The sequence below is a fragment of the Schistocerca piceifrons genome, chromosome 3 (assembly GCF_021461385.2).
Source record: "Schistocerca piceifrons isolate TAMUIC-IGC-003096 chromosome 3, iqSchPice1.1, whole genome shotgun sequence".
NCBI classification, from domain to species: domain Eukaryota; kingdom Metazoa; phylum Arthropoda; class Insecta; order Orthoptera; family Acrididae; genus Schistocerca; species Schistocerca piceifrons.
The window spans coordinates 77,948,202-77,972,605 of NC_060140.1; the positions used below are offsets into that span (position 1 = coordinate 77,948,202).

The 24,404-nt window shown below is 43.1% G+C and overlaps 1 long non-coding RNA gene across 1 annotated transcript in view; it reads left to right on the plus strand.

The window, feature by feature from the left end:
• The window catches only part of LOC124788257, a 36,238-nt gene extending 19,421 nt beyond the window's left edge, over positions 1 to 16,817 (plus strand). Inside the window, exon 2 of the long non-coding RNA XR_007016076.1 lies at positions 15,015 to 16,817. This is a non-coding gene — a long non-coding RNA (uncharacterized LOC124788257). The remainder of the gene's footprint in view (positions 1 to 15,014) is intronic.
• The last annotated feature ends 7,587 nt before the right edge of the window (positions 16,818 to 24,404 follow it).

Below are 24,404 nucleotides of genomic sequence, written 5' to 3' on the forward strand. Positions count from 1 at the left end.
ACTGCGGCCTTTTCGTGCCTAATCTGAATGGTGGTGCGACTGGAATGTTTTCCTAGGTGGCTCACAAGAAAATCGCGTGGTTTCAACACTGAACGTTACGGATCTGACCTCCATCGCACAGGCTTCAGAAGAAGACGTGAAACGTGGACAAAAGGAAGTGTGACGACGTTTCGATCGTTTGACACGTCCACTGCAGCGTTGGTCAGAATTGTGGTGAGGGTAGGCGCCACTGTGGCAGCATTAACGCATTTTACACGCCACGTGAAATTCTGATCTGTGGCCTTTTTCCGTATGTGTGGACACCTTGCCGTTTGAGGCGTTGTCGAGCCCGGGGATGACATCGCAGGGCGCTATGCTTTTGCATCATTACAGAGGAAGGCTGTACGCACCTTTGAGCCAAATTTCAAACTTAAGCACCGCAAAGAGTGTGAATTACGAGGTTTCGAGAAAGTGGTTCTTTAATTCTGTATATATTTTTTAATCCAACCGTTGTGTTTACTTCGTAAAAAGCGATATCTCAGCATATATGCTAAGTTTAATTCGTACTGATTATATGAAGATTACATTTATGAACTTATTATTGTAAAAATTAGTAATTTAGATTAAGCATACCATGATTTCTATTTTTGGTACGCTTTCTGCAACTCCCAAATCTTCTACACAGAGTTTTCCATTGCTCACTTTTAATATTGTGTTGTATTTTCCCATTTTAAGGTTTATCTCCTACACAGAGTGTATCATAGTTAACAGCGAAAACTAACACAGTGAAAATATACTACATAGGTGCAAAACCTATAGTTTAATCATGTTACTGGTTGTTGAGCTCCGTGGTTGCGACTTAAGCAATACAGCAACCAGCCACATTTTTATGTATTTTTATTTATGCTAATATGCGTTTAGGGCTTTCACCCATCTTCAGCTGGCGTAACACATATTTGTTCCTATAGTAAGTACATCGTTAAAACATCGACAAAAATTTGCATCTTGCAGCAGGCCAGCGCAAAATTAACAATTTTGTTTAGCTACGACACCTCGTGAGTTTTAGATTCAGAAGGACAACCAAGATTATTAATTTAATTTGTGGCGTGCTATTATGTCTCAAGTGCCAACGGCCTCTTGCCTCTTTGGTAACACCGATTCCGGCCATCACCGAAATTAATCGGTGTCGGGCTGCGCTAGCACTTGGAGGGTGACCATCCGGTCTGCCGAGCGCTGTTGGCAAGCGGGGTGCACTCAGCCCTCGTGAGGCAAACTGAGGAGCTACTTGATTGAGAAGTAGCGGCTCCGGTCTCGGAAACTGACATACGGCCGCGAGAGCGGTGTGCTGAACACATGACCCTCCATATCCGCATCCAGTCACGCCTGTGGGCTGAGGATGACACGGCGGCCGGTCGGTATCGTTCGGCCTTCATGTCCTGTTCAGGAGGAGTTTTAGTTTTATTATGTCTCAAACAAACAGCAACATGAGTCACGTTTCCTGTGCTATGACTGGCTACCATGGTCACGTGACCAAGGCTGTGACTGGCTGACAGAACCAACCGGAGCAGCCGCCATACTGATTACTGTGTTTGGAAAGCTAATTCGGTGGTTTTCGTATTTATACTTGCGTACTAAGAAAATATTCAATTTCATTGACACACTGCATTGAAGATCTCTCCAAAACGTGCCATTTTTAGTACGGTTTGTTGTGTCAAATTGTCGGCAAATGTTGTGTCGGCGTACAAAATCGGTACAAAACAAACTGCACTTTTAAAGGCCACTCGGAGATTCGGATGGCCCAGTACTGTGCTGCTTTCGGGCTTCCAACAGCCAGTGACGTCTCTCGTTATCGAAGTCGCCATATGGCAGTGTAAAGTGTGGCGGGACGAGTTCTTGACGCCGTGGCGGAGCACAGCCTTGTGCAGTTGTACTGTAAAGCGAGCGGCCGTGGTGCGTCTGTGTGTGTGGGAGCGGACACCTGTTGGGGCCGCGACCCGGCCATCCGGTGGCTCGCACTTCCGCGACCGCTATAGGCCGACAGCACTTCACACCGCCTCTGCAGAGAGCGCTCGCCTTCCGTCTCGCCCTGCGCACCTGGTCACTGCCCTGTCTTCACACGTTCACTTCATACTCCAGTCTGCTTACGTAACCAAGTTAACACGGGTTCCACAGCCTTTTTACCAACAAGCATTTCACCATTCACCGGTACACTCACTTTGCAGGAGTTGCCCATCGGCAGACTCCACAATTCGAACCAAGAACACCGCAGGAGTAAATACCATCTGTTTAGCGAAGTAGCTTAAATTACGTAATAAAGGCAAGTCCTTCCCTCCAGATAGTAGGGGAAGGCAAGGCAAAGTAGCCAGGTCGGGAAAAGTGGACACTGCATACTTTTTTGTCCTGAACAGTGCTGCTGCCTGCCGGGAAGTGCACAAACTAGTTCTAACATGCACCTTAGTTGTTTCTAGTGAGTCTGGTGGAGGAAGCTTGTTCCGCTATTTTTTAATACAGTCCGTTTTGCAACCTGAACCACGCAAGTAACGAGCAGCCCTTAGTGGCTCGCCACCACAGTTTTCTTTATCTTAAATATCTTTGTGTCTAATGCCCTTTTCGCATATTTATTATTTTATAAAAGACATGTAAGTACTGCCGGTCTTTCACGATAATTCCGTAACCAAGTTAACACAGGTTCCACAGCCTTTTTTTTTTACCAACAAGCGTTTCACCATTCACCGGTACACTCGCTTTACAGGGGTTACCCATCGGCAGACTCCTTCACCAAAGAAGACGAAGTAAATGCTCCACAATTCGAACCAAGGACAGCTGCTAACACGAACACTGCAGAAGTAAATAGCATCTATGTAGCGAACTAGCTTAAATTACGTAATAAAGGCATGACTTTCCCTCCAGATAGTAGGGGAAGGTAAGGCAAAGTAGCCAGGCCGGGAAAAGTGGACACTGCAAAATTTTTTTGTCCTGAACAGTGCTGCTGCCTGCCGAGCAGTGGACAAACTAGTTTTAATATGCACCTTAGTTATTTCCAGTGAGTCTGGTGGAGGAAGCATGCTCCGCTATTTTTTTTTAGTACAAACTTTTCTTATTTTCAGTCGTCTTACGTAAGTCACTTACATTATTCTTGTTGTGTACATGACATGTACGTAGAGTAATAACTTTTTACCGTACCAATATTGGAACAACGTCTTTTGGCCTCTAAAAGTAGCTCCTTGTTATTGCTCTCGTTTTGATAATTTCTTCTGGAAACTGCTATTGCCGACAGCACTTCACATCAGAAGATCCAGCCTGCCGTGGTGGCCCAGCCGTTCTAGGCGCTACAGTCTCGAACCGCGCGACCGCTACGGTCGCAGGTTCGCATCCTGCCTCGGGCAGGGATGTGTGTGATGTCCTTAGGTTAGTTAGGTTTAAGTAGTTCTAAGTTCTAGGGGACTGATGACCTCAGAAGTTAAGTCCCATAGCTCTCAGAGCCATTTGAACCATTTTTGAACCAGAAGATCCAACGGAAAGCAGCGCGCTTCGTTACAGGATCATTTAGTAATCGCGAAAGCGTTACGGAGATTGTAGATAAACTCCAGTGGAAGACTCTGCAAGAGAGACACTCAGTACCTCGGTACGGGCTTTTGTTGAAGTTTCGAGTACATACCTTCACCGAGGATTCAAGCAGTATATTGCTCCCTCCTACGTACATCTCGCGAAGAGGCCATCAGGATAAAATCAGCGAGATTAGAGCCCACACAGAGGCATACCGAAAGTCTTTCTTTCCGCGAACAATACGGGACGGGAATAGAAGGGAGAACCCATAGAGGTACTCAAAGTACCCTCCGCTACACACCGTCAGATGGCTTGCGGAGTATGGATGTAGATGTAGATGTAGATGGTGTCCGATGGGTAAAGTGGCCACGCTACTCTTCGGGGAAAAGTAGCCAAGGTAATTAAGCAATAACAGTTAGTTACTGTTGTGGGTTGGCAGGATAGCCAACTCCAGGTTACAAGAGGAAGCCGAAAGGCACGCGTTTTAGCTCACGCAGGCTGGCGTGAGGTCTGGAACAGGTCAAGAAAATTAGAATTTAGAAAAACGGACGTAGCTGGTGGAATACTTAACTTTAATCCATTAATGGTGAACGTCGGTCTTGCCGTTACATGATTCACAATATTAATAGCAACTGATAATGGCGCCTTGCTAGGTCGTAGCAAATGACGTAGCTGAAGGGTCTGCTAACTATCGTCTCGGCAAATGAGGACGTATTTTGTCAGTGAACCATCGCTAGCAAAGTCGGTTGTACAACTGGGGCGAGTGCTAGGAAGTCTCTCTAGACCTGCCGTGTGGCGGCGCTCGGTCTGCAATCACTGATAGTGGCGACACGCGGGTCCGACGTATACTAACGGACCGCGGTCGATTTAAAGGCTACCACCTAGCAAGTGTGGTGTCTGGCGGTGACACCACAGTTACTTCCATACATCACTCTTATTGACATCTAAACTCTTTGATCCACAAAGGTATCATCCGTCATTTTATACTTTTGTAACGCTTTTGAAATAATTACATTATGTTATTGAAAACCATATCTGTTAGGCTAAATTTGGCGTAATAGAAAACGTCTGAAAAGAGTCTACTCCAGCCGCGCGGAGAGGTCGTCGGTTTGATGCGCAATGTCACGGATTGCGCTGCTCCTTCCGCCAGATGTTCGAGTCCTTCCTCGGGCATGGGTGTGTGTGTGTTGTTCTTAGCACAAGTTAGTTTAGTAGTGCGTAAAGTCCAGAGACCGATCACCTCAGCATTTTGGTTCCTTAGGAATTCACACATAGAGAGTGTGCTCCAGCCGCTTGGTTTTGTTTCAGACAGTAGGCATCATGAGTCTAAAAATATATCCTAAAATCAGAAAAATAAATATGGGATGCTGTTGCCTACCTAGGGAAAAATGGACACCATAATAAGCCTTTAGACAAATGCATATACCTCTTATATATTATTTTCTTTTTGAAATAAACCAGTTTCTTGCTATACCTAATAATATGTAGATTAGCGGTAAGGTTCTATCAGTAACCATGGTTTGGTGAAAATCAAATTTCCCTTGGAGTGGCCACCCCACCTTCCCCTGTACCCGTTAGCTTCTTTTCAGAGTATACTGATAAAATATTCCTGTACTTGTCAATCCTATACAACAGCTCGATCAATGAAAGATCCGTACTTAAAGCTTGGAAAAATGCACAGGTTACACCAATACTTAAGAAAGGAAATAAGGGTAATCCGCTGAATTACAGTCCCATATCACTTACGTCGATATGCGGTAGTATTTTGTCACATATACTGTCTTCGAATATTATGAATTACCGTGAGGAAAATGATCTATTGACAAATAGCCAACAAGGTTTCAGAAAATATCGTTATTGTGAATCACAACTAGCTCAATATTCGCAAGGTGTAATGACTGCTGTCGACAGGGAATCTCCAGTTGATAAATACATATCAAAAAAAGTTTTGCATCACCTCTGTTCCGAGAGTTACGGAATCTGTACCGAAAATTGGTATAGTGTTCAAAATAAACATAATTTCCGCCCTTTTTATTGCTCATGAAAACCACACATTGCATGTTTTACCACCATACAGCGAGACCTCCAGAGGTGGTGGTCCAGATTGCTGTACACACCGGTACCTCTAATACCCAGTAGCACGTCCTCTTGCATTTATGCGTAACTGTATTCGTCGTGGCGTACTATCCACAAGTTCATCAAGGCACTGTTAGTCCAGATTGTCCCACTCCACAACAGCGATTCGGCGTAGATCCCTCGGAGTGGTTGGTTAGTGGGTGACGTCGTCCATAAACAGCCCTTTTCAATCTATCCCAGGCATGTTCGATAGGGTTCATGTCTGGAGAACATGCTGGCCACTCTAGTCAAGCGATGTCGTTATTCCGAACGAAGTCATTCACAAGATGTGCACGATAGGGGCGCGAACTGTCGTCCATGAAGACGAATGCCTCGCGAATATGCTGCCGATATGGTTGTACTATCGGTCGGAGGATAGCATTCACGTATCGTACAGCCGTTACGGCACCTTCCTGTGATCACCAGGGGCGTACGTCGGCCCCACATAATGACACACCGAAACAGCAGGGAACCTCCACCTTGCTGCACTCGCTGGACAGTGTGATTAAGGCGTTCAACCTGACCGGGTTGCCTCCAAACATGTCTCCGGCGATTGTCTGGATGAAGGCATATGCGACACTCATCGGTGAAGAAAACGTGATGGCAATCCTGAGCGGTCCATTCGGCATGTTGTTGGGCCATCTGTACCGCGCTGCACCGTGTCGTGTTTGAAAAGATGGATCTCGCCATGGACGTCGGGAGAGAAGTTGCGCATCATGCAGCCTATTGCGCACAGTTTGAGTCGTAACACGACGTCCTGTGGCTGCACGAAAAGCATTATTCAACATGGTGGCGTTGCTGTCAGGGTTCCTCCGAGCCATAATCAGTAGGTAGCGGTCATCCACTGCAGTACTAGCCCTTGGGCGGCCTGAGAGAGGCATGTCATCGACAGTTCCTGCCTTTCTCTATCTTCTTCTCCATGCCCGAACAACATCGCTTTGGTTCACTCCGAGACGCCTGGACACAGCCCTTGTTGAGAGCCGTTCCTGGCACGAAGTAACAATGCAGACGCGATCGAACTGCGTTAGTGACCGTCTATGCATGGTTGAACTACAGACAACGCTAGCCGTGTACCTCCTTCCTGGTGGAATGACTTGATCTGATCGGCTGTCGGACCCCTTCCGTCTAATAGTCGTTGCTCATGCATGGTTGTTTACGTCTTTGGGCGGGTTTAGTGACATCTCTGAACAGTCAAAGGGACTATGTCTGCGATACAATATCCACAGTCAACGTCTATCTTCAGGAGTTCTGGGAACTGGGGTGATGCAAAACTTTTTTTGATGTGTGTATATTTCTCGGTTTACATGACGCTTTTGATACCGTTCCTCACAAACAGATCTATAATCAGACTGCATGCTACTGGAGTGTCGCTTCAGTTGTGCGACTGGACTCGTGATTCCCTGTCAGAAAGGTAATAGACGGAAACTTATCGAGTAAAACAGAAGTGATATCTGGCGTTCCAAAAAGCCGTGGTATAGACCGTTTTACCTTCCTAATCCATATAAACGGGTTAGCAGACAGTATGAGCAGCCTTCTTAGATTACTTGCGGATGATGCTGCAATTTACGTTCTAGTGAGGTCATCAAGAGATCAAAACGAATTCCAAAATCACTTAGGCACAATATGTGTATGGTGCGAAAATTAGTAGTTGTCTCTGAATAAGGGAAAGTGTGAGATCATCCACATGAGTACTAGAAGAATTCCGTTAAATTTCGGTTACATGATAAGTCACACGAATCTAAAGGCTGCCAGTTCACTTCACAATTACGGACGATTTAAGTTGGAACGATCACGTAGATAATTCTGTCCTATAGGCAAACTGAAGAATGAGTTTTATTGGCGGGTCACTTAGAAAATGCAACAGGTCTACTAAAGAGACTGCCTACACTTCGGTTGTCCGTCTTCTGATAGAGCATTGCTGTGCCGTATGGGATCCTTACCAGATGGTATTGATGGAGGACATCGAAAAGGCCGAAGAATGGCAACTCGTCGTCCACTGTCTGGTGGCAATCATTAAAACAAAGGCATTTTTCGTTGCAGGGAGAACTACTCACGAAATGTCAATCACCAACTTTCACCTTTGAATGCGAAAATATTTTGTCGTCGCCAGCCTATATTGGGAGAAATGACTATCGCAATAAAATAAAGGAGCCAGAGCTCATACGGGAAGATTTAAGTGTTCATTTTTCCCACGCGTAGCTTGAGAGTGGAATGGTAGAGAAATAGTCTGTTTCGAAGAACACTCTGCCAGGCACTTGGGTGTGAACTCCAGAACAGTCACGCAGATGTAAATGTAGATTGTGTAATGTTCAACAAAAAATTTCTGCTGTCAGACGCCAATTGCACTTGGTTGGATGTAACCTAGGGGAATGCTCCTACAAAAGCTACGCAACATCAGTTTACCACCAGAACTTCCCAGCAGAAAGTGTCGATTACAGGATACCCTCGCACATAGGTTCGTTTGTTCTGATCAGAATGTAATTTGGTCGTAGACGATGAAAAAATTAGCTTTAATTACCAGAACCTGCCCCATCACCGTAGATTTCAACTTCGGTTTTAGGCAGATTGGCTCGTGTTCCCAGGCAGCAGATATCGGTCGTTGCGTATTTCACTCACTACTCGATAACCACAATCATTCCAGGCGTACTGAACTTTCAGTCCTAACTGCAACTGCAACATTGGGTCATGCTACAAAGGTGTAGCAGAAAATTCGTTCAACAGTTACAAAAGGTTTTAATATTCTGTGTATTGACGAGGAATACAGGTTGAATTTCAACCGACGATGCCCTTGGGGTGCTAATGATATTTGCTGAACCAGAATGAATATCTGAATCCCGAAAGAGGGACGACCTCTACCCCTTTTCCATTTTGAGCATAAAGGACTTTAATTTAAAAAAATTAAGTATTTAAAAAAAAGAAGACAAGGAAAAACAGCACTGAACTCTATAGTGGGGCAAGCTAGTCATAGAAGGCATGTTTGGAGAGAGACAGGGTGGGCTGTAGGGGAAGATGGGAGGCCTACTAATTACGACCTCCGTCACTCACTTCCGATCTCACTTTCTTCCCTCGTCAAATCCCTTGGTGTGAAATGCCCTCGGAACTGTTACCAGTCGAGCAACGAGAAACTACAGATTTTGGTGAAAATTCGGTTTAAAAGCCCGAACAGGCCAGTAGCGGATATTGATAATTATTTTATTTCAACAAAATCTCTCAGCTCCGTGCGGATAATGGGTTTCACGCCTAATGGCTGTGGAACCCAAAGTAAATAAAAACTCTGATATCGGTAGTTTCCGATTATTTTAAAACGTAAACGAACCAATTTTTGAAGACTATTTGTGTGAGTAAATAATTAATTAATAATAATTAATAATAATTAATTACAGATTGGAAAGGGGTTTTGTCTGGAAGGGCTAGCAAACCTTCAGAAAACTGTCAACTGTGTTTTAATGTACAGATTCAGTACTGGTTATTCAACGACTTGTCCGTGGAACGGTCGTTTGTAGCGACTGTGAATGGATCTGAACTAATGAGTATACTTACTTTACTAAAATTTAATATTCACGTAACTGAATGTCTTGAAGTTTGCTCCGTTGTCTTCTTACAAAGGTACGGAAATCCGCAAGTTTTGTTTGCTCGAAGAACACTCACTGATACTAGAATTCTGGAAGTGTCGTGAATATCTAAGAAACCAAATATATATGTACACTTTTATTGTTTATATTTTAAGTCTTCAAACATCGAAATAATAAAACGGAAGATTCATTCGCTTCCGTGAGCTGTCAACTGCAACTACATTGTCTGCTTTTTTAGGACATAACGAAACACGACTTGTCTCCATTGCTCCACTAATCCGTGTCAACTGTTCACGATGAGAAAGTACAAAGATACCATTAGAAGCAAAGACGTTTACATCTTTGTTAAAGACATTAATTGATAAACATTTAGTAAACCTGGGTAGATTTAAATTTAAGATTTTTACGTTAAATCTTCAAAATTTATTGTAAACATATATTATAAAAATAGTTACGTATGAAATAATTAATTGTGATTGGTATGCTTTTCTAAGAATTTATAAATTTGTAATTGTGATTGGTATGGTTTTCTAAGAATTTATAAATTTGTAACATGAAATTACCGTCTGGTTCCATAAACCGTAAACTGCGTCTAACAATAAGTACGCGACATTTGGACTACGTTCTATATTTTTTGACCGGCATTACCACACAATCGATTCTTCCGACACATTCATATCATTTCCGCGCATTACATGCAATGTACGAACTTCAGACCGTATTTCCTGCGTTCGTACTCGTCCAATCAGAGAACACTGGCCCCAGCGACCGGGTTTCTCACTGCGCTCATTTGTTTTACATGAACCACTCTGCAGGAAGTCTTGCGACCCCGGGGCATTTGTATACCGTGTGACGCTCTCAGAACATACATACCGTTCCTGGAGGAAGTCGTGAACCGTACCAAGGCTGGGCAGACATGCAGAGAATTTGCAGTCAAAAACTAGTGCGAGTAGTTGATACGTAGTTCACACGCAGTCTTGAAGAAGGAAAAAAGTCCAATCGCTCACACGTGTTCGATCTTCCCTTTATCGAGTTATGGTAAGAAATAATAACTGACGAACACAGCAATTTGCTCAGCAGTCGTATGGTTGGTCACACAGCTGGGGAGGGCAGGTGTGTGTCTAATGTCACGTCTTTGTCAAAATTGTTAAAGACGGAGCATTTATTCTGATGGCCGTGCATCAGGAAGAGAGGAACGTAATTTTTGGTCGAATGAGATTTTGGACTACCTCCGACTATTACACTACTGGCCATGAAAATTGCTATACCAAGAAGAAATGCGGATGATAAACGGGTATTCATTGGACACATATATTATACTAAAACTGACAACATGTGATTACATTTTCACGCAATTTGGGTGCATAGATCCTGAGAAATCAGTACCGAGAACAAGCACCTCTGGCCATAATAACGGCCTTGATACGCCTAGGCATTGAGTCAAACAGAGCTTGGATGGCGTGTACAGGTACAGCTGCCCATGCAGCTTCAACACGATACTACAGTTCATCAAGAGTAGTGACTGGCGTATTGTGACGAGTCAGTTGCTCGGTCACCTTTGACCAGACGTTTTCAATTGGTGAGAGACCTGGAGAATGTGCTGGCCAGGGCAGCAGTCGAACATTTTCTGTATCCAGAAATGCCCGTACAGGACCTGCAACATGCGGTCGTACATTATCCTGCTGAAATGTAGGGTTTCACAGGGATCGAATGAAGGGTAGAGCCACTGGTCGTAACACATCTGACATGTACCGTCCACTGTTCAAAAGTGCCGTCAATGCAAACAAGAGGTGACTGAGACGTGTAACCAATGGCACCCCATACCATTATGCCGAGTGATACGCCAGTATGGCGATGACGAATACACGCTTCCAATGTGCGTTCACCGCGATGTCGCCAAACACGGATGTGACCATCATGATGCTGTAAACAGAACCTGGATTCATCCGAAAGAATGTCATTTTGCCATTCGTGCAGCCAGGTTCGTCGCTGAGTACACCATCGCAGGCGCTCCTGTCTCTGATGCAGCGTCAAGTGTAGCGCAGCCATGATCTCCGAGCTGATAGTCCATGCTGCTGTAAACGTCGTCAAACTATTCGTGCAGATGATTGTTGTCTTGCAAACGTCCCCATCTGTTGACTCAGGGATCGAGACGTGGCTGCACGATCCGTTACAGCCATGCGGATAAGATGCCTGTCATCTCGACTGCTAGTGATACGAGGCCGTTGGGATCCAGCACGGCGTTCCGTATCACCCTCCTGAACCCACGGGTTCCATATTCTGCTAACAGACATTGGATCTCGACCAACGCGAGCAGCAATGTCGCGATACGATAAACCGCAATCGCGATAGGCTACAATCCGATCTTTATCAAAGTCGGAAACGTGATGGTACGCCTTTCTCATCCTTACACGAGGCATCATAACAACTTTTCACCAGGCAACGGCGGACAACTGCTGTTTGTGTATGAGAAATCAGTTGGAAACTTTCCTCATGTCAGCACGTTGTAGGTGTCGCCACCGGCGCCAACCTTGTGTGAATGCTCCGAAAAGCTAATCATTTGCAGGATCTTATTCCTGGCGGTTAAATTTCGCGTCTGTAGCACGTCATCTTCGTGGTGTAGCAATCTTAATGGCCAGTAGTGTAACTAATGCCTTCGTCACCTGTGTGTCCCTCCTAAGGGTCTTCGGGCGCATTTCCTCGGTTTTTCTGGACATATCTGCAGTTTCATTTTTGCAGTGTGCAGCTGGAATCGGCTCAACAAATACCGCCCACCACGTCTTTCTTGCGGCTCCCAATATCGACGGAAACCTTCGATTTGTTTCCCGCAACAAACAAAATTATTTTTGAATCGGAATTTTAAGTGACCATTCGATAGAGCGGACTCATGTTAGGCTAGTGCGATATTGGTTTCATCGGAATAGCCGGCCACTGTGGCCGTGCGGATCTAGGCGCTTCAGTCTGGAACCGCGTGACCGCTACGGTCGCAGGTTCGAATCCTGCCTCGGGCATGGATGTGTGTGATGTCCTTAGGTTAGTTAGGTTTAAGTAGTTCTAAGTTCTAGGGGACTGATGACCACAGATATTAAGTCCCATAGTGCTCAGAGCCATTTGAACCATTTTTATCGGAATGTACTAACAAAGTACAGTAAAACACAAATAATAACCAGTTCTCCAGCATCGACTGAGGAGTGCTGCTGTATGGTGGTAGCAGTCATTACATGCCAGGGCGTAATGTCACTGCCGAGGTATCGGTTATTCTTCTTGTTTTACTGCCCTTGTTAATGCATACCGGAATAACGAGTACGCACTAGACTAACAAACCGACACCTTCCGTCGATACAGAGCGTCGCAAGAAAGACGTGATGAGCATTATTTGCTGGGCCGTCTCGAGCTTCGCCCTGAAAAAAAAAAAAAAAAAAAAAAAAAAAAGGACCGGAAATATGAGCCGACGCACCATAGAAAATGCCTCTGACGGGTCATTAGACGGAGACCCGGTATAGGCAGTATGTAGTGGGCATAAGTGCAGATACTTTTATATGAGGTACCTCAGTATGTGTACACGATATTGTGTTCGTCGTTTTTTCTCTGCGTCAAACAGTCCTCCTGCAAACATCTCACAAACTTTACTTTGCTACTAGATGTTTTCTGCATGGTCGTAACTGCACCAGTAAATGGACTACGCCTTTGAGTATAGACTGACTGTTTTGCATCCATGCTGCCACACTTCAGCACCTGACCTGTGCCCAGGAGAGGTGACAAAAGCCATGAGACAGCTGCTAATGTGGTGTCTGACCTCTTTAGTAGTGTAGCAACTCGACGTGGCGCGGAGTCAACAAGTCCTTCGAAGTCCCCTGCAGAAATATCGAGCCATGCTCCCTACATATCCTTCCACAAATGCGCAGGATTTTCTGCACCAACTGACCTCTCGATTATGTACCATAAATGTTCGACGTGATTCACATCGCTCGATCTGGTTAGCCAAACCATCCGCTCGAATTGTCAGAATGTTCTTCAGACCAACCTCGAACGGTTGTGGCCCAGGACATGACGGATTGTCATAGATAAAAGTGAAGTGCATGAATGGCTACAAATGGACTCCAGGTAGCCGAACATAACCATTCCCAGTCAGTGATTGGTTCAGTTGGATCAAAGGACCCAGTCCATTCGATCTAAAGACAGCCCACACCATTGTGGGGACACCATCTGCTTGCACTATATCTTGTTGCCAGTTTGGTTCCATAGCTTGAAGGCCTCTACATCTACGTCTACATCTACGTGGTTACTCTGCTATTCACAATAAAGTGCCTGGCAGAGGGTTCAATGAACCACCTTGATGCTGTATCCCTACCGTTCCACTCTCGAACGGCACGCGGGAAAAACGAGCACTTAAATTTTTCCGTGCGAGCCCTTATTTCTCTTATTTTATCGTGATCATCATTGCTCCCTATGTAGGTGGGTGCCAACAGAATGTTTTCGCAATCGGAGGAGAAAATTGGTGATTGAAATTTCATCAGAAGATCCCGTCGCAACGATAAACGCCAGATGCGAATCCTTCCAACAGCTCTTACCAATTGAAATCGGGACTCATCTGACCAGACTACGGTTTTCCAGTCGTCTAGAGTCCACCCGACAAGATCACGAGCCCAAGAGAGGCCCTGCACGCTATGCCGTGGTGTCAGCACAGACACTCGCGTCTGTCGTTTGCTGGCACAGCGAAATTTTGTCCCACTGTCCTGACGGATACCTTCATCGTACGCCCCACATTGATTTCTGTCATTATTTCACGCAGTGTTGCTTGTCTGTTAGCACTAACAACTCTGTTGAGACGCGGCTGCTCTGGATTATTAAGCGTAGGCCGCGGCCACCGGGTTATCCGTCAATTGGGTTATCCGTCAATTCCCGTCGTTGTGGGCGTAATCACATGGGGTACCTCACCAAATACTCACCTAACAACAACTGACAGCTACGCCAATGGACTGTTCTTTTATCGCCTGTGCACGCGATACTACTGCCATCTTTATATGTGCATATCGCTATTCCATGGCTTTTGTCAACTCAGTGTATTTCATGCAAGAGCTAAAAAGTGAAGAAATCTTTACAGTTGTAGAGCATATGAAAAGTTACCTCTTTGAAATGTTAGAAGAATATTCATGTACTTAGATTTAGTGTTCATTTCATTGGGACTCAGTCAAGTTGTCGCTATAAGTGTGAACAAGCAGAAAAAAATTAACATACTTTGCTTCACAAATTATTTCGGTAATTGTCTAAGTATGCAGATTCATGAATGGTTACTAATGTCTTGACAGTTGCACCCACCATCATCCAAGGAGAAAGTTTGCAATATCTGCGCATTCTGATCATATGGCTGACTTTAAGAACTGAAAGTAGGGTACTGCATAAACTTCGCATTACGTAACATTATTAATCACACGGGGTGGACGCAATAGAACTGACCCCGAAAAATATTTCGTGTGCTTTAAGGTAGGCATCTCACCGCAAATCATCCACACCTGGAGCGGATAATGTTAGTTGGGTGGCTATCTTAAGGAGCATGAAATATTTTCCCGGGCAGTTCTATTTTGCATCTTGGGTCATGTGTTAATTAGCTCTTCTGAGAAATAGTTCAATGAGGATCAGTCTCCAGTCATAGGGTTGGTGCTGTGTCGCCTCCTCAGCCACCGAAGTATTTACGCAATTAAAAATGGTACTTGAGAAATCGTCCTGCGTGTATGTTTGTTTCTTAGTCCTTTACGACATGCCAGTTTTCCGTGCTTCATGATGCTGTTTGGTGTGTTGCAGAGTTCGCGCACCGAGGAGGAGATGGGCCCCGAGAGTTAGCACAATGTGACGCAAAGCGCGTCCTGCGCCCCGCCGCGGCAGGACTGCTGACGTCACCTGTGACGTCGCCAGCTGCACTCGCCGTCCTCGCCCTTAGCACTGCCCGTGTGGCTTACAGTAGAGGCTGTGACTAATCTGGAACTACAGGACCGGTCTCCAGTTCCCTCGCCACTTCTCCAGAACGAGTACGCCCATCAGCAATGGTTGTCGTCACATCCTAGAAATACCGTGCTTTACTCGTACAGTCAATTTGAAATCTTATTTGGATAGCTATCTAAGTTTCCCCTCTTCAACGAAAAAAACTAAAAGGTATCATTCTTGACTCCGTTATAAGTTACTATGTTAACTTCTTTTATTCTCTTATTATGCACACTGCCTCCACTGTAATTCACTCCAATTTTAATATTTGTTGGAAATGTCTTTTGAAATATTTTGTTGATCCCGTCACTGCAGCAACCAATATCTACATGCAAATACGAAATTCCTGGTTTTTAGTGTAATTTGAAAATTAATTTCAGTGTTATCAATGAGTTCCATCAAACGTGATAGCAAACTGCATACTACTTTTTATAGGTTACATATTTTGAAGTTACTGAGGAAATCTTTTCTTCCCATTGGGGAATCAGTGTGCTTCTGAAAAAGTCATGGGAATTAAGTCTAAGGATTTTTTTTTTTTTTTTTTTTGCACAAGTAGATATTCTTGGTATACATTTTCTGGCTTAAGTACCACAACATCATCTGATCGAGTGTTAGTATGACACAGTTTACAATGGAATGAAGTGACCAAAAATTATCTTGTTTCTGTGACCAAACTGCCTGTAATCTATTACATAATTACTGGGTTGACTGAACATTGCTATTGTTATTTGTGTAAATTTGTGCCTCTTTGCTATTAGGAGAACATGGATACAGTGCTAACTTGAACATTAATAGAAGGTATGAATTCAGCTTAGCTAATGAAGAGTAATTTTGCGGAATTTGTAACATGTGCAAAGTACATCCCTTGGGAGGTAATGTTACTGACAGAAATTCTATGACTAATTGAACTGTGTTATAGAACTGTAGAAATGAAAGCATGTAAACATGTACTGCTGTTCGGTTTTTTAAATGAAAAATAAAATGAGAAGCAGATTACAGCATTACATGTCGTTTCTACAGTTTATAAAAGTTATGAAACACAGTCAACCAAAAATATTCTAATTTGTCACTGTTTGTCAGTTACTCTTACATTTTAAATTCGAGTTACAGCGTAATTTTCCAAAACAGCTCACATAATTCCCTCTCCAGTGTCACTAATGCTATTATAAAAAGTTAAAGTGAGGAAACAGATAATTGTATATTATGTAAGAGTTAAAATATTTGCTGGGAATGACTTATTAGAAGTGAAGAATCAACAATAGTACAACTGGGTAGCTATTCGCTACTTAACTATAGTCTCCATGAATCACTATACATGTGGCAGGTAACGAAAGACTTATGCTTGATGTGAATGAAAAAGAACACTACCTTTTATTTTACTGTGAAATTTTCAAATCTCTTCAGGTGACTAGGGCATTTAATGAACCTAGGAAAAGGAAACCATTAGGAGTACATCATAGCAGAGATACAAGAAGAAGACTATTATTTATAATTTTTGTGTATATAATGAAATTTATAAAAATATGTAAAATGATAGATAGAGCATTGTATATTAAGACAGATATAGAAAGCAATATAATGTATTTTATGGGATAACAAATAAAGCTTAAACAATGAAAATCTTCATACTGTCTTGAAATTTATTTCGTATTTTTGGAACCACATTTTCCAGCTTCATTATATTTCTGGTACACACAACAAGTATGCAGGGAAAGTGACAGAAAATTACTGCATATCCTATAAGAAACTAAATAATAGATTAATGAAACAGAGAGAAATAAATGTTTTCAGATAGGGTACATCCGCCTGTGATTCTGCTGTAGGCTGTTGTTAAATTGTTTGACAATGACATTTACATATCTTGGTGTTCATTGATGTATCCAGTGTGTGATAAAAAGGTACAATCTTTCAGGAGATACTTCTCAACATAAAAGAACAACATATTTTGCATGGAAATATGTCCACAGACGGTTTATTTTGGTGTCAGGACACATTTTCTGCAACTTTTCCTAGTAAATGGAACTTACATACGCTAATTGATCAAAATTCACTCTTCCTTAAATCTGGTTATGTTGCAGTACCTAGCTATGATGCCAGTGTTTTGTGTCCGATTTTGAGCCCGAAAGATGAAATTAGCAATGGTTTCTTAAAGAGTACCATACCTGTTTAGCTAGATTATGTGCTTTAATGAACAGGACAAAATACGAGTTCGTACTTAGTGTAGCTCCTCCTCATTTGAGTGTTAAGCAGTCAGCTTCTAAACAACAGATTCTGTGCCAGGTTGATAGCAGGAGGTAGGTCATTTCCTTGACCTCCGCATTCTCTGGACTTGATCCCAGAGGATTTGTATTTTTGATAGAATCTGGACGTTCTTCAGTGTTGAGGGCTGGTTGGACATGCAGAGAGTGCCTATATCTTAGAAGAGAAAAGCTGTATGTGAAACTACGAACAATGTCCCAGGGATACACCAGTGCATCTGAGATGACTGTTCAACGTGGATAGACCGATAACAGTTGGGTTGCACCTGGCAAATGCTTCGGTTGCCGAAGTTGCCTGTGGCTGTGTCACAGATGAATCAATAACTCGACCCCTGTCTTACACCAAATTTTCCAAATGCACTCTTGTTTAAATTTGGTTAATTCACAAGCCTTAGATTCACTGAGACGAAGAGCAAAAATTTAGATGGTAACAACAAAAAGCGTTTAGACTAATTTTCAGTCATCACTCTTTTTTGTCATTCATTTAACGTCTTCTGGTGTAATGTAAATAAGAAGCTGTTTATGTTGGCACAGAAATGCTGAACTACGTTTGAGAAAACAGAATCTGAATTTATTTGTGTTTGCAAAAGCAGAAATCCCACAGTACTCAGACTGTAGCAACTGTTTCACTTGCAACCATCCCCAAATTGCTCATTTCTGGAGGCAAAGCAACAGAACAGTATTAATGTGTCTCATTTCACGCTAGGTGCTTCTTCTGTCACTGATGATAAGAATCTATTCTTCTGTTAACACAGACATTACCACTGGGTATGATTAAAATATTCGCTGGTGTGTTAAAAATATAAAAATTATTGGAGTGGCAGTACATATTTTTCTTCCGAGCTACTTAAGAGTGGAAAACAATGACATATAATTTTTTTCCTGTAGTCTTGGACGCAGCATGTCATTCTCAATGGAGAGAAATTTTCAGGAGTAAAAATAACTCAGAACAGAAACCTAAGGAAGTGTTATCGGATCGTGATATATATATATATATATATATATATATATATATATATATATATATATATATATATATAATGATGAGGTGACTTACCGAACGAAAGCGCTGGCAGGTCGATAGACACACAAACAAACACAAACATACACACAAAATTCAAGCTTTCGCAACAAACTGTTGCCTCATCAGGAAAGAGGGAAGGAGGGGGAAGACGAAGGAAGTGGGTTTTAAGGGAGAGGGTAAGGTGTCATTCCAATCCCGGGAGCGGAAAGACTTACCTTAGGGGGAAAAAAGGACAGGTATACACTCGCACACACGCACATATCCATCCACACATACAGACACAAGCAGACATTTTCCCACGTGGAATGTTTCCTTCTATGAGAAGATCCCTGACAGTTAAAGTGGCCAGCTTTAAAGAGAATGCCTTTTGTTCATTATAACCTACATATTCACTTAATAAGAGTTCCGATATAACATAAAACACTTTTGATTATGGCGTAACACTGCTTGAAACTATACCTCTCTCTTCGTACCAGTAATTTTGCGTATTAGTTATTACATCATGTACTGAAACTTGTGTAGCTGCTTGAGTAAGACTAAGAAAATAATGTGTTCATTAATGTTATCACTAATTACATATACATACCCCTTAAAACTGACTTTTTCCACATCATTTCGATAAAAGTGATTTATGGAACATGTAACTAACTAACATTCGTTTTCATTTTTCATTTTAAAAATTATATCTAAAATTACTTATGGTCAAAACCACTTCTTATTCGCAGCGACATAATACAGTGATGGCTTCCGTGAACTAATGCCATGCTGAACTTGCCTTTTGAGAGTTTCTATAAGGAGCATTTAAAAGCAGCTGATGTCATCATCGTCATTTTGAACAGTTTCCAGCCATGTTTGGAACATAAATCTCGCCATCTAGTCCTGTTTGTCCACCATCTTTCTGTGTTCGCTCTGGTCCAATCCTCGCTTCTTTTTTCAGCAGACTCCTCTACACTATCCAGCCATTTATCGTCAAGTCTGCCTGTTGGTCGTTTCCTTTGCATCACCAATTCATGGGTCTTTTTGGGAATCCTATTGTTTTTCATACTCCCTAAGTGCCCATTCCATCTTACATTTGATATTTATGTGCTGCTGTGCAGGGGTTCCTCTTTCACTGTTTCCATTACCCTCGCATTACTCATACTGGGTCTACTTGTTACACCTCTGCAACTTCTGAGGAAGTTTAATTCACCTGTCTGTAATCTTCGCACATCTCATTTCTTCCTTCGTTACCCATGTTTCAGAGACATAGGTCTGTACCGGGATTTAGTAACTTCTACACATCTCAAACTTTTTTTTTTAACTCTTTGTTCCAAATCAGCCTCCTATCATTTCGCCTGTTTGTCACATTCAGTGATCTCTTTCTCACTTCTTACATTTTCGTCTGTCTCACTTCCCAAGTACGTTAGATTTTCACCCTGCTTCAATTTTTCACCTCCAGTCCTTATTCTAGTTGCTTTATCTTTCTTTGTAGTTGTCACCAGGCTCTTATATTTGTTTGTATAAAATTTCATTCCATACCGTCTCACAGTTTCTTCCCAAGCCTCAAGTTGTTCCTGAATTTCATCCTCCCCGTTCCCCAGGTCATCAAGTCATCTGTGAACACCATTGCTTGCCAAATTCATAGTTATGCACTTGCAGCTGCCTTACTGCATATATAAGGACAACAGCTAACCTTCCAGGTTTGAAGACATGCTGATGCTCTCACAATTTGTTCTCGACCCTTGTTCAGATTCTGTTCTCCAAGCTCTTTTCGTACTCGTTGGAAAATTGCGGCATCGGTGTGTCTCGCCAGTAGTTTCTACAATCCTTCCTGCTCCCTTTCTTGAATACAGGGACAATTAGTGCTCTCTTCCAAACTTTCATTCCACCCATTCCTCGAAAAGCTATACAATCTCTCTTTCCCTACCTCCATGCTGCCTTCACCACTTCGACACTTATTTCGTCCACACCTAGTGTCTTTCCTCCTTTTCATCTTGTCCAGTACCATTTCCATTTATTTCCATGTCAGGTGTTTCCTCGCCTAACCGCAAGAGTTTATTTCTACATCTTTTAGTCTGTTAGCCTCATTTCCAAGTTAGTTCGGATTTTGCAACTGCTCTAAGTACTCCTTTCACACGATCTTCGGTGTCTCTTTGTCATTAACCTCTTTTTTCATTAGTATCCATCATTGTTGTATTCTCTCTCAAACCTGTCCTCCTTCTTCTGAGCATTCCATATAGTACTTTCTTATTTCCTCTACTATCCCTCCATCATCATTGTCCGTTCTTCTATCCACTTTGTTCTCTCCTCAACCATTGTCTTATTTGCGTCTTTCTTCTTTTTATTATACTTCCTGTTGCTAATTCGGTCTTTTCTTCGAACCACAGTCTGAAAGCCTTGTTCTTCCTTCCCATTACCTCCTGGACTCTTTCATTCCACAATGGTCTCTCCTTCCACTGTTTTCTGCTAACTGATATATCTCAATCAAAATATGAGGTGAAAATACCTCAATGCAAGCAATTAGTTTCAGCTAACGGACGACTTTTTCATTAATTAACATACACGGGGAGTAAGGGTTGTAAATGCAGATTATTTTTTTGCCGACAGAGAACAGTGTACTGAACAACATTACACCAGCAATTACTTCTACGTAGTGTGAAGGACAATCAAACAATTTAAAATTAGAAATGGTAAAGTATTCTACATTAAACTGAGTGAAAGTCCAAATCCGCAATAGCTGTTTATTGTGTTTTCACTGTTTGACGACGGGTTTCATACCCGGGAGGTATATCTTCAGGTCATGTTAAACTAATACCCCACGTGGCACGACTTTCAAGGTGCAAGTGCGCCTAAAAATATGTCACTCCTCGGTAAATCCTTGGATAAAAAGCAGATGGGCATCCGATCCGCACCATGTATGATAAGTACCACATTTCCAAACCACTGTTCAAAAGACGAGCCCGGACAGCACACATATGATAGGATGAAACCATCGTCAGAATCTGCTTGGGAAACACAGAATTAAAAGACACACAATCCTTGGGAGTCGTCAACATACGAAAATATATTGGCACTCGTCAAACAGAACTGTACGTCAAAGCGCGACCTATAAGGTTATTTGTAGCATTTACTTTATTTGCAGACTGGTAATTAATGCTATTAAGAATAGTATATTTTTATTCTGGTTAGTACCTCCAAATTCATGTAGCAAGAGCAAGCCAATAATGCTAATTTACCCCTAGGCAGCAGGTGAGATGTTAATGTGTCGACACAAAACAGGTGATCTATAATGACAAGCGTAGTCCACTTTGTGATGCAGTTACGGCAGTGCAGTAAGCACCTCGTAGTATATTATGTAATGTGTCTGCGGGAAAACTGTTAGATGCAGAAAACAACCAACAAACAGACGTATGTATATACTAAGTTGCCAGTGATCACAATATCTGCCCTTTAGTTCCTGACCCCCTGTGTACTGAACTACATTACTACAGTTCTTTTGTGATCATTTATGCAGACACTACATTGGCAGGAACCATCTCAGCATAATCCAGAACGAAGGCCTTGACCTCCTAAATACTGAACTAAATTACTAGAAATTTTTTATGATCGTTTACGCAGCCACTACATTGGCAGCAATCATAGCATAATCCAGTACTAAGGTGCTTCATTGTGTCTGTTTGATTATCACAAGACAACGCGTCTATGCTGAACGCAGCAGTAAGTGTGTCCAGTTAAACACGAGATCACAGGCCCTCACAAACTGCTTCTGCTACCAAGCTTTTCAGTTTGGCTGACGTACATCAAAGCCCAAACGACTTGCCAAGAACTCGCAGATTCCCTACGTCTCCAGCAGACAGCTAGATGAGTAAAGGTGTTTGAGACAGACAAGTGCCTGTGGATGCGCACATAAATACGCGGCATTAAATGTGCCTAACAGCAGACGACTATCGATGCTTTCGGTAACATGAGTAGGTTTGAAACTTCCTGGCAGATTAAAACTGTGTGCCGGACCGAGACTCGAACTCGGGACCTTTGCCTTTCGCGGGCAAGTGCTCTACCAATTGAGCTACCCAAGCACGACTCACGACCCGTCTTCACAGCTTTACTTCTGCCAGTACCTCGTCTCTAGGAATGAATAGGTTTGGCGCAGAGTAATGTGTAAAATGCTTTTCTGGACTGAAGAAATACTGCATCTACCTGACTGCCTTGATTCCTAGATTTCAGGATATCGTGTGAGAAAGTGCTAGCTGTGTCACACACGATGTCTACGGAATCCACACTGGTTGGCATGACGGAGGTCATTCTGTTCCAGACACTTCATTCATGCTTGCTTCATTTTATCACTGCGCCGTTAAGGTGGCAATGGGTCGGATCGGACGGAGGGAAAGGTCATGTTTTGACAGCTCGCTACTGCCACAACACCCCACGGTAGGCGACCTGGAACACTTGTTTTCCCCGCTCCCCGGCCACCTGTTGCTTCTCTCCAAACTGGACCACCTGCGAGACCCCCCGGCGGATCCCCTAAATTAAACGGCGATAAATCTCGGTCGCGGGCCTCTGCATGATGGATGGCGAGCAATAAATCTCCCGCGGCGAGCGATCGCTACTCGCCGCCGCAGTCGGATAGGCTGCCACCGCCAGCCAAGAAGACGCTTAGCTCTGACGGTCCCGACCGCTCCAGTGTACCCACCCCTAATCGTCGTAATGCGGGGACTGTGTTCGAGCGGTCGCCGATTGAAGTTGCAAACTTCCTGATCGAAGCGGACCACTGGGTGGTCCATCTTGGTGTATCCTTACCCACCCCCTCCCCCTTTTCCTTAACGCTCCTCTCTCCTCATCTCAAACCCACTTACGCCAATTTGCAGCCCGCGCCATAGCGTTCCCAGTTGGCTACGCCGTTTCACCGCTCGATGTTCTCTCGTATTAGTTCCGCGATGCCTGTAATTACTCGAATTAGAGATCTCGGACGTAATTACACGTCTGTTGCAGCGAGTCTTCATTAAATCTCGAAATTAACCGTAGCGGCGGCTCTCTGAGATAGCATCAGTGATAGGACGAAAGCGGTGATTGGCGCTCTATTACTCGCGTGTGTTTTCCGCGGCGCAATTAATCACCTGCCTGACGGACGCGCTAATGAAAAACGCGGATTACGGGCCTCATTAAAGAGCCTATATACGGTGGGAACAGTAATCACACACAAACATCTGTGCCGTTTCTTATTCTTTCATTTTACTATGAGCAAATAACTACTGTGTGCGGTACTTCCTCCTGCGCTCAATGACCTTGTTGCTAAACTGCAAATCTTTCCTTCCAGTTCCATCTCCCCGCCACTTTACTTGATGACATGACAACCGTGTAATATTTAAGGCAAAAGAATTAAAACTGTGCACTGTTCGTTTCCAAGCCTTGCCAAAGCGAGGTTATGTTTAGCGAATGAGCTGATTCTTGTTTTAACTCGGGGTGGTACTTTACATATAGCAATGGAACAGTGGGAGGCTTCAGTAAAATGGTAGTAATTTCTTCTTACTTAGTCGAGGGGAAAAAAATTCAGAAGCCTGAGCCAGTAAGATTTTTTGGTCTAAGGTAATACTAGAGAGCTTTCCTTGACGTCAGCGGGCACGTTTCGGTATTCAGTGATGTAAGCAATATCAGTGGTAACTCCCATCAGGCAGCACATAAAGAGGAGCGTAGTGTCAGTATAAAACATTCTGATCAAGAAACCAGTCACTGTGTGAATTCAGCGCTGATAGTCTCCAATCTGGATGTATGCTAAATGGCCCTGTGATATGACGTGAATTTATCAGACACCCTCCAAAATAATGAATTAGGAATTCAATGATTACTAAATGAAACCAGATTCACAGTTAAATCGGCTTATTACTTACAAATTATCTGAAAAGAAATAATGATACTAAAGTGCAAGCTTGGCCGATTTGATAAAAGTGTCTAGGG